The sequence below is a fragment of the Chrysochloris asiatica genome, unplaced genomic scaffold (genome assembly GCF_000296735.1).
Source record: "Chrysochloris asiatica unplaced genomic scaffold, ChrAsi1.0 scaffold00221, whole genome shotgun sequence".
Classification (NCBI taxonomy): Eukaryota; Metazoa; Chordata; class Mammalia; order Afrosoricida; family Chrysochloridae; genus Chrysochloris; species Chrysochloris asiatica.
This window is the reverse complement of record NW_006408739.1, coordinates 4938286-4947601: the sequence shown is the minus strand read 5'-3', so window position 1 is coordinate 4947601 and position 9316 is coordinate 4938286.

Sequence of the window (9316 nt, the reverse complement as noted above, 5' to 3'; positions counted from 1 at the left end):
TTGCTACAAAATGTCTACCTTTACATTTCCAACCCTCACAGTCAGTCCTGATAACAATTATTCACTATTGTGCCACATGAGTGCCATCCCCATCTCCTTTCATCAGCCCCGCTCAGACAGATTTAATACTACTCCGTGAAAATTCTACTTTCCTCTGTGCCCTCTGGATCTAGGCTCCCTCTTGAAATTGTGTAAGCCAGTCATGTCTTGCCTTCATAGCCCCCATTTTGGATAGCCAATGTCCAAGTTGTCCATCCCTGTCTACCCTGTGTATTGAGGGGGTGGGAACAATCCTCACTGTAAATATTTGTTCCCTCTTTTGAACTACTGCATCCACAGGTGTAGGTAAAGTTCATCAAATTGTATCAGAGTATTCGTTATTTTTAAGGCACCCAATCTGCATTGGGAGTCCTGATGTGGTGCTGTGGGTTAATGTGTTGGATTGCAAAGTCGGTTTGAACCACAAAATCAGTAGTTTAAACTCACTAGCCACTTCTCAGAAACCCCATATAGCATCGCTATAAGTTGGAACCGACTGGATGGCACTTAACAACAATCAGCATCTGGTGCTGCAGATGCATGCTGGTGACTGGTGATGGGAAATGCGAGCTCTTTTTTGTTTCTCATGTTCTCTTGGTGACCATAGGTGTGGCTAGCCCCCACCCTCACCCACCCCCATCACAATCCCTGCTCTCTGAGAGTCATGCCAAGCAGCAAGAAAAAAAGAATATAATAATTAAAAAGAGAAAGGCAGGAAAGGAAAGCCACATAAGAGAGAAAATAAAGAGATAGGAAAACCACTAAACACAACTAGGGAGAGGGAAGGTGAAAGAAAAGGATACCAGAGAATGTAAAGAGAAATCAAGAAGGTAAAAAATGATTAGAAGAAGAGGAGGGTTAAAAAGAAACAATAAAAAAGAAGAGAAAATGAAAGTGGAGGTGGGTGTTGTTAAGCACCAGTCTAGTTGGCTCTAACTCACAGCGTCCTTGTATAGCGTTTTCGAGGAGCCAGTCTTGTGGCTCAAACCGAACTGCTTCTCCTACAGCACTACACCAGGAATCCTAAAAGTGGTTGTAAAAAGGATAAAAGCATGGGAAGAGAAAAAGAAGAAGAAAAACAAACACACACACAAAAAGAGAAAAACCAGAGAAGTTGCTAGAGCCAGAGAAGAGAAAACTCTGGGAGTCTCCTGCCAGCCAAAGGGCTCAAGAAGTGAGTTGGGGAGAGACTAGACAGTGGCGTTCTAGCCCTACATAGAGGTCCTGTTGTTATTAAGTGCTGTGGAGTCGTTTCCAATTCATACTGACTCTTTATAGGGTTTCCAAGGAGTGGTTGGTGAGTTTGAACTGCTGACCTTGTGATTCAAACCGACCCTGTGGTCCAGTGCTTTATCTCACAGCGCCATACCAGGAGTCCTCTTATAATCCTGGTGGTGGTGGTGGTGATGTGCCATGGAGTTGAGTCAGACTCATAGCGACCCTGTACAGGGTTTCTGAGGCTGTAAATCTTCATGGGGGGAGAAAGCCTCATTTTTCTCCAGCGGAACTACTGGTAGTTTGCAAATGCTGACCTTGAGATTAGCTCCTTCCTATAATCCTAGGTGTTCTGCTGTGTTTTTTTTTTAGGGCACCCAATCTGGAAGTAGTTCCTGAAGGCTTTTAGGTAGCTGAGGTCAGTGTCTGTCAGGAGCAGAGGGCGGCCCAGACAGGTGGGAGCTGGGTGGGGTGGGGTGGTGGGTGGGGGTGATTTTGAGAATTTCTCCTGGTCTAGGGCTGACCTGGACTGTTCTGCAAGTTCTGTAAATCTGGAACAGAGCTGTTCTGAATCCTCAAAACAGGACCACTAAATAACATCATGATAAATGGAGAAAAGACGGAAGTTGTCAAAGACTTCATTTTGCTTGGATCCACAATCAACACTTATGGCAGGAACAGTCAAGACACCAAATGACAAATTGCAATGGGCAAATCTGCTGCAAAAGATTTATTTAAAGTGTTGAAGAGCAAAGAGGTCAGTTTGAGAACTAAGGTGCACCTGACCCAAGCCATAGTATTTTCTATAGCCTCATCATACATGTGAAAAGTTGGACAATGAATAAGGAAAACAAGAGAAGAATCAGTGCATTTGAATTATGGTGTTGGTGCAGAATATTGAAAGTACCACAGACTGCCAGAAGAACAACAAAAAAATCTGTCTTGGAAGAAGTGCAACCAAAATGTTCTTTAGAAGTATAGATGGTGAGAATTCATCTCTTGTTCTTTGGACATATTGTCAGGAAGGTTAAGTCCCTTTACCACCAATCATACTTGGTAAAGTGGAGGGTTAACAAAAAAACAGGAAAACTCCTGTAATAGTTAGGGTTCTGTGTCAACTTGACTAGGCCAAGATTTCCAGAGGTTTAGCAACTGAGATGCTTATTTCCATGGTGATGAAACCTAATACAGGCACAGTTAACTCTACGATGAGTGGCTATGAGCAGCTGATCAACTAAAGGGATGCTCCCTTGGGGGTGTGGCCTACCCCCAATAAAACGGACAGGCAGAAAAGACCCTGTCTTTTCTCCACTGGGAAGAGAGACTACAATTTTAAGCCAGTTTCTTGATAATAAACTTCTCTTTTTGTATATATATACAAAAGTTTCACTGGTTTTACTTCTCTAGAGAATCCAGTCTAAGACAATCCCCAATAGAGGGACTGACACTGGCTGCAAAAATGGGCTTCAGCATAATAATTATTATGAGGATGGTGCAGTGTTTTGTTCTGTTGTGCATTGGGCTTCTTTCTATGAGTTGGACCTTACTCAATGGTACCAAACAACAACAACAACAAAAATCTACTTGTTGTTAGGTGCTATAGAGTCAGTATTGACTCTTATGCACAGCAGAATGAAACATTGCCTGATCCTGGGCCAACCTCACTATCATTGCCACGCTTGAGCCCATTGATCCATCTTACAGGGTGTCTTCTTCTTTTTCTTTGATCCTTCACCTTACCAAACATGATATCCTTCTCCAGCGACTGGTCCCTCCTGACAATATGTCTGAAGTATGAGAGATGGAGTTTGGCCATCCTGGCCTCCAAGGAACACTCTGGCTGCACTTCTTCCAACACAGATCTATCTTTTTGTTTGTTTTTTTGGCAGCCCGTGATGTTTTCAATATTCTCCTCCAACATCATAACTCAAATGCATCAATTCTTCTACAGTCTTCCTTATTCACTGTCTAGTTTTCGCATACATATGAGGTTATTGAAAATACCATGGCTTGGGTCAGGCACACCTTAGTCTTCAAGCTGACATCTTTGCTCTTCAACACTTTAAAAAGGTCTTGTGCAGCACATTTGCCTAATGCAATATGTTGTTTGATTTCTTGACTGCTGCTTCCATGAGTGTTGATAGTTGATCCAAGAAGAATGAAGTCCTTGACTGTTACAATATCAGGTCTGCCATTTTAGGCTGTAGCTTCCGGGTTCTTCCCTCTCCTCTCCCTTCAACTCCATTTTGTCTGTTTACCCACCCTAAGCTACAAGGTGTGTAGTTTAAAGGGCAACATGGCTTTTGATAGGCCACAGATGAATAACCTTAGCAATGACCACTCCCTTCCTGTTGAACCTATATTAGACCACTCTTCTCCTTCCTCTTCTTTCTACCCTCTCTTCTTCTTTCTGCCCTTTCTTCTTTCTGCCTTCTTCTTCTCCCCTTCTTTTTGCCTTCTGCCTTCTCTCTCTGGCAAAGGTCACCTTCCTCTTCCTAACCCTGAATAAAAGTCTCTAGATGTGGTGTGCAGTGTGGTTGATGAGCGGCACCGGGTTGTTGTTTTTTCCCTTTCATTGACCAATAACAGGAAATATCTGTGCCATGAAATATTATATTGCTTTTCAAGGGAATGAGGTAAGTCTGTGTTGTTTTAGGTGCCATCGAGTCGGTACAGACTCATAGCAACCCTATGCACGACAGAACAAAACACTGCATGGTCCTGTGCTAATCTTACAATTGTTGCTATGCTTGAGCTCATTGATGCTGCCATTGTGTCGATCAATCTGGCTGGGGATCTTTCTCATATTAGCTCATTTATCAAGCATAATATCCTTCTCCAGGGAATGGCCCCTCCTGGTAGATAATATGTCCAAAATATGAGAGATGAAGTCTGGCCATCCTGGCTTCTAAGGAGCATTCTGGCTGTACTTCTTCCAACACCGATATGTTTGTTCTTTTGGTGGCTCATGATACTTTTAATATTCTTCTCCAACATTATAACTCAAACCCCCCAATTCTTCTATGATATTCTTTACTCATTGTCCAATTTACACAAGCATATGAAAGTACATTGGCATGGATCAGGTGTACCTTAGTCCTCAAACTGACATCTTTGCTCTTGAACACTTTAAAGAGGTCTTGTGCAGCAGATTCGCCTAATGAAATATGTCTTTTGATTTCTTTACTGCTGCTTCCATAAATGTTGATGGTTTATCCAAGAAAAATGAAATCTTTGGCAACTTCAATCTTTTCTCCATTTATCATGATGTTACTTATTGGTCCAGTGGTGAGGAATTTTATTTTATTTACATCGAGGTACAACCCTTACTGAAGGCTGTGGTCTTTGATCTTCATTAATATTTAAGTCCTCTTCTTTTTTAGCAAGCAAGGTTGTATCATCTGCATATCACAGGTTGTTAAAGAGTCTTCCTCCAATCCTGATACAGCTTTCTTCTTCATATAATCCAACTTCTCGGATTAATTGCTCAGCATACAGATTGCATAAGTATGGTGAAAGAATACAACCCTGGCACACACCTTTCCTGATTTAAATCAATTCAGTGCCCCCTATTCTGTTTGAACAATTGCCTCTTGATGTGTGTACAATAAGTGCTCTGGAATACCCATTCTTCACAATGTTTGTCATAATCCACACAGTCAAAAGCCTTTGCATAGTCAAAAAAGCATAGGTAAGCATCTTTCTGGTATACTCTGCTTTCAGTTAAGATCCATCTGACATCAGTAATGACATCCCTTATTCCACATCTTTGTCTGAATCTGGCTTGAACCTCTGGCAATTCCCTATTGGTGCTTTTAAAGCCATTTAAAATTATTTTTAGCAAAATTTTACTAGCATGCATTATTAATGACATTGTCCTATGATCTCTGCATTCTGTTAGGCCACCTCGCTTTGGAATGGGCACAAATATGGATCTCTTCCAATCAGTTGGCCAAGGTAGCTGTCCTCCACATTTCTTGGCATAGATGAGTAAGTGCCTCCAGTAGCTCATCAGTTTGTTGAAAAATTTCAGTTTGTATGCCATCTATTCCAGGATGCCAGGAGTCTTGTTCTTTGTCAATGCCTTCAGTGCACCTTGGACTTCTTCCTTCAGTATCATTGGCTCTTGATAATAAACTACCTCTTGAAATGGTTGAACACTGGATATTTCTTTTTGGTACAGTACTCTGTGTATTCCTTCCATCTTCTTTTGATGCTTTCATCATTCAATATTTTGCCCATTTGTTGTTGTTGTTGTTGTTGAGTGCTGTCCAGTTGGTTCCAACCCATAGCCACTCTATATAGGGAGCTTGAACCGCTGACCTTACAGTTCAAATGAACTTTGCAGTCCAGCACATTAACCCACAGTGCCACACCAGGGCTCCATTTTGCCCATAGAACCTCTAAATATTACAAGTTGAGGCTTGAATTTTTTTCTTCAATTCTTTCAGCTTGAGAAAAACTGAGTGTGTTCTTCCCTTTTGGTTTTCTAACTCTAGATCTTTGCACATTTCATTATAATATTTGACTTTGTCTTCTCAAGCTGCCCTTTGACATTTTCTATTCAGCACTTTTACCTTCTCATGTCTTTCTTTTGCTTTAGCATCTCTACACTGGAGAGCAATTTTCAGAGTCTCTTCTGCCATTCATTTTGGTTATTTGTTGTCTTCTTAATGACCTTTTGGTTTCTTCCTGTATGATGTTCTTGATGTCATTTCATAAATCTTCAATCATTAGTATCTAATGCATCAAATCTGTTCTTGAGATGATTTCTAAATTCAGGTGGGATATGTTCAAGCTCCCATTTCAACTTGTGTGGATTTGTTTTCAGTTTCTTCAGCTTTAGTCTGAGCTTGCACATGAGCAATTGATGATCTGTTCCACAATCTGCCCCTGGCCTTGTTTTCGCAGATGGTATGGAGCTTTTCTACTGTCTCTTTCCACAGATGTAGTCAATTTGATTTCTGTATATTCCTTCTGGCGAGGTTTATGTGTATAGTTGTCTTTTATGTTGTTTAAAGAAGGTATTTGCAATAAACAAGTCATTAGTCTTGTAAAATTCTATCATGGGATCTCCAGCATCGTTTCTATCATGAAGGCCATATTTTCCAATGACTAATACTTCCTCTTTGTCTCCAACCTTCACATTCTAATCACCAGTAATTATTAATACATCTTGATTGCATATTTGATCGATTTTAGACTGAAGAAATTAGTAGAATTCTTCAATTTCATCATCACTGACTTTGGTGATTGGTGTCTGAATTTGGATAATAGTTATATTAACTGGTATTCCTTGTTGTTAAGTGCTGTCAAGTCAGTTCTGGCTCATAGAGACCCTGTATAGAGTTTCTGGTGTGCTTGAATCGACCTTGCAGTTCAAACCGACCTTGCAGTCCAGTGCATTAACTTGCAGCGCCTCACCAGGACTCCAGTTTTCCTTATTGTTGTTGTTAAGTGCCAAGTAGGCATATAGATATTATCCCATCACTGACAGCATTGTACTTCAAGATAGATCTTGAAATGTTCTTTTTGATAATGAATGTGATGCTATTCCTCTTTAATTTGTTATTCCTGGCATAGTAAACCATATGATTGTCAGATTAAAAAATGGCCAATTTAAGCTCACAAATGCCAAGAATATTGATGCTTATGCATTCCATTTAATTTTTGCCAACTTCCAATTTTTCTAGATTCATACTTTGTACATTCCATGTTCCGGTTATTAATGGATGTTAACAACGGTTTTGTCACATTTTGAGTTATGCCCCATCAGCAAATGAAAGTCTCAAAACCTTTACTCCATTGACGTCATCATGGTTAACTTTACTTGAATACCTTCCAAGATGAGGGGCTAATCTTGGGAACTATGTCTGACAATATTCTGGTGTTAACTCATCATGTTTAAATATTCAATATAAGGAACTCTGGTAGCATAGTGGTTACGAATTGGGCTGTGAGCCTCAAGGTCAGCAGTTCAAAACTACCAGCGGTTCCACAGGAGAAATATGAGGTGGTCTGCTCCTGTAAAGATTTATAGCCTCAGAAACCCTGTACAGGGTTGCTATGAGTCAGAACTGACTCCACGGCACATAACAACAACAACAACAACATTCTGGTATTATCTGGCAGTGTTCCACCAAAAACCTTATGGTTTTCAGTGACTATATATTCTACTGAGTCCTGGTGTGGCACTGTAGGTTAATGTGCAAGACTGCAAAGCCATTTGAACTTCAAGGTTGGTGGTTCAAGCTCACCAACTGCTCCTTGGAAACCCTATACAGGGTTGCTATGGGTTGGAACCGACTCAATGGCACTCAACAACAACAGCAACAAATATTCCAGAGTAGTCCATCTCTCCTTTCTAGTCTGTTTTAGTCTGTAAGCTCGGGTGAAACCTGTCCACCATGGATAGTCCAGCTGACTTATTAAATACCGGTGGCATAGCTTCCAGAATCACAGCAACACGCAAGCCACCACCATATGACAAACTGACAGACGACTGGTGTAGGTCTGTGTACTAACATAAAAATGAAAGAAAAAGCTATAAAATAGTAACAGTCTGAAAGACTTGGAGACTCCTAGAAATAAATGGAACACAACTGAAAAGATCTGGCTGTGTAATGAATTTTGAATGAAGGGGGCTCCAGGGAGTCCAAGAGGTTGTTTTCAGAGAGTAGGGAAGTTCCTGGTTTCAGAGATGGAGGGAGATGCTCAACTGGCAGGACAGGCAGGTTTCTCCTAAGTTTTTGTCTTTCCTTTAACTTCTCTTATTTTTTATTTCACCTTCCTCCATTGTTCAGAGCTCTTGGGGTAAATATATATCCCTATTCATTTCAAGGAAAGCATGAGCAAAACTCCCTTAACACAGTTGAAGAGTTGACATGAACAGAGTATATCTTACATAAAACAAAGAGAGTATATAAAGAAATAATGCCTGATAACAGAATAGCATAAAAACAATTAAGCTGCTTGTGTCTAGATTTCTTATCTGGTGAAATTTTGTATTCAGCATCCATACATAGCCTGCTCCTGAAATCATTTCATGCTAACCTTTAAAGGCTTAACATAACTTTACAGACATCAGGCCTGGTTTCCTATTTTCTCACTTCCTTTTTCTGCCTCTTGGCCATGTAGCCTCTGGATACCATCTTGCCCTCTAGTCCAGGGCAGCTGATTCAACAAATACATCTCTTTCCAAGAACAAACCCCAGATCTATTACACGGCAACCCTCTGCAACCTATAGGAGTCCCCTGACCTGTGCGGCAAGATAGATTGGCCTTTTTAAGCCATTCCCCCTTAGGTCTTTGTCTCTGCCCACTTCAGAAACATTATGCCATGATTCACTTACATGAGCCGGAGACGCAAGGAAGGGTCTTGTAAGAAAGGGCATACATATACATATTTTATAAAAAAGTGTTTGATTGTGTGGTTTTTTTTTTTTTTTCCAAATGACTTTTATGAAGGCTTTGAAAGCTCGCCTTCTCCAGTGTCTTGTGGATAGTAAGATTCAAATACAATCTTACCATCTCTTTTAGAAGCCCTTTTTGTAACATAAGGGAAATCACTTTCAGAAACAGAAAATCATTTTCCTAAATTGAAATCAACAGAAGTATTAGAAAGAAAGGAATGAAACCTGAAAGTTTTGCTGATCAGAAAACTGTAAAGAATGTTTCCGGTTTGCCTTGCACTGTTTCAGTTTTAAAAATAGGTTCACATAGAACTTGTATTGTAAGTAATGAGTATTAATTAAGCAATGCAAAAGCAATTCACCACTCAACTGCGAAAGCTATTTCACATAATGTGAATAAATAACACCACCTTATTATCACATCTATAAGAAAGTTTCCTTAACTTTAAACACTTTATAATACTGTATGTTGTTCCTACCACTGTAAAAGATGAAATACAAAAGTGTTTGGCTGTTTTTGTTTCCAAATGACCTTTTTTTTTTTTTTTTCCTTTAAGTTTTTATTGTGGATTGAGTGAAAGTTCACAGGGCAGCAAATCATACAGCTTGTTTCATCACTATGATTACAATCCCCTCCATGTACCATCAGT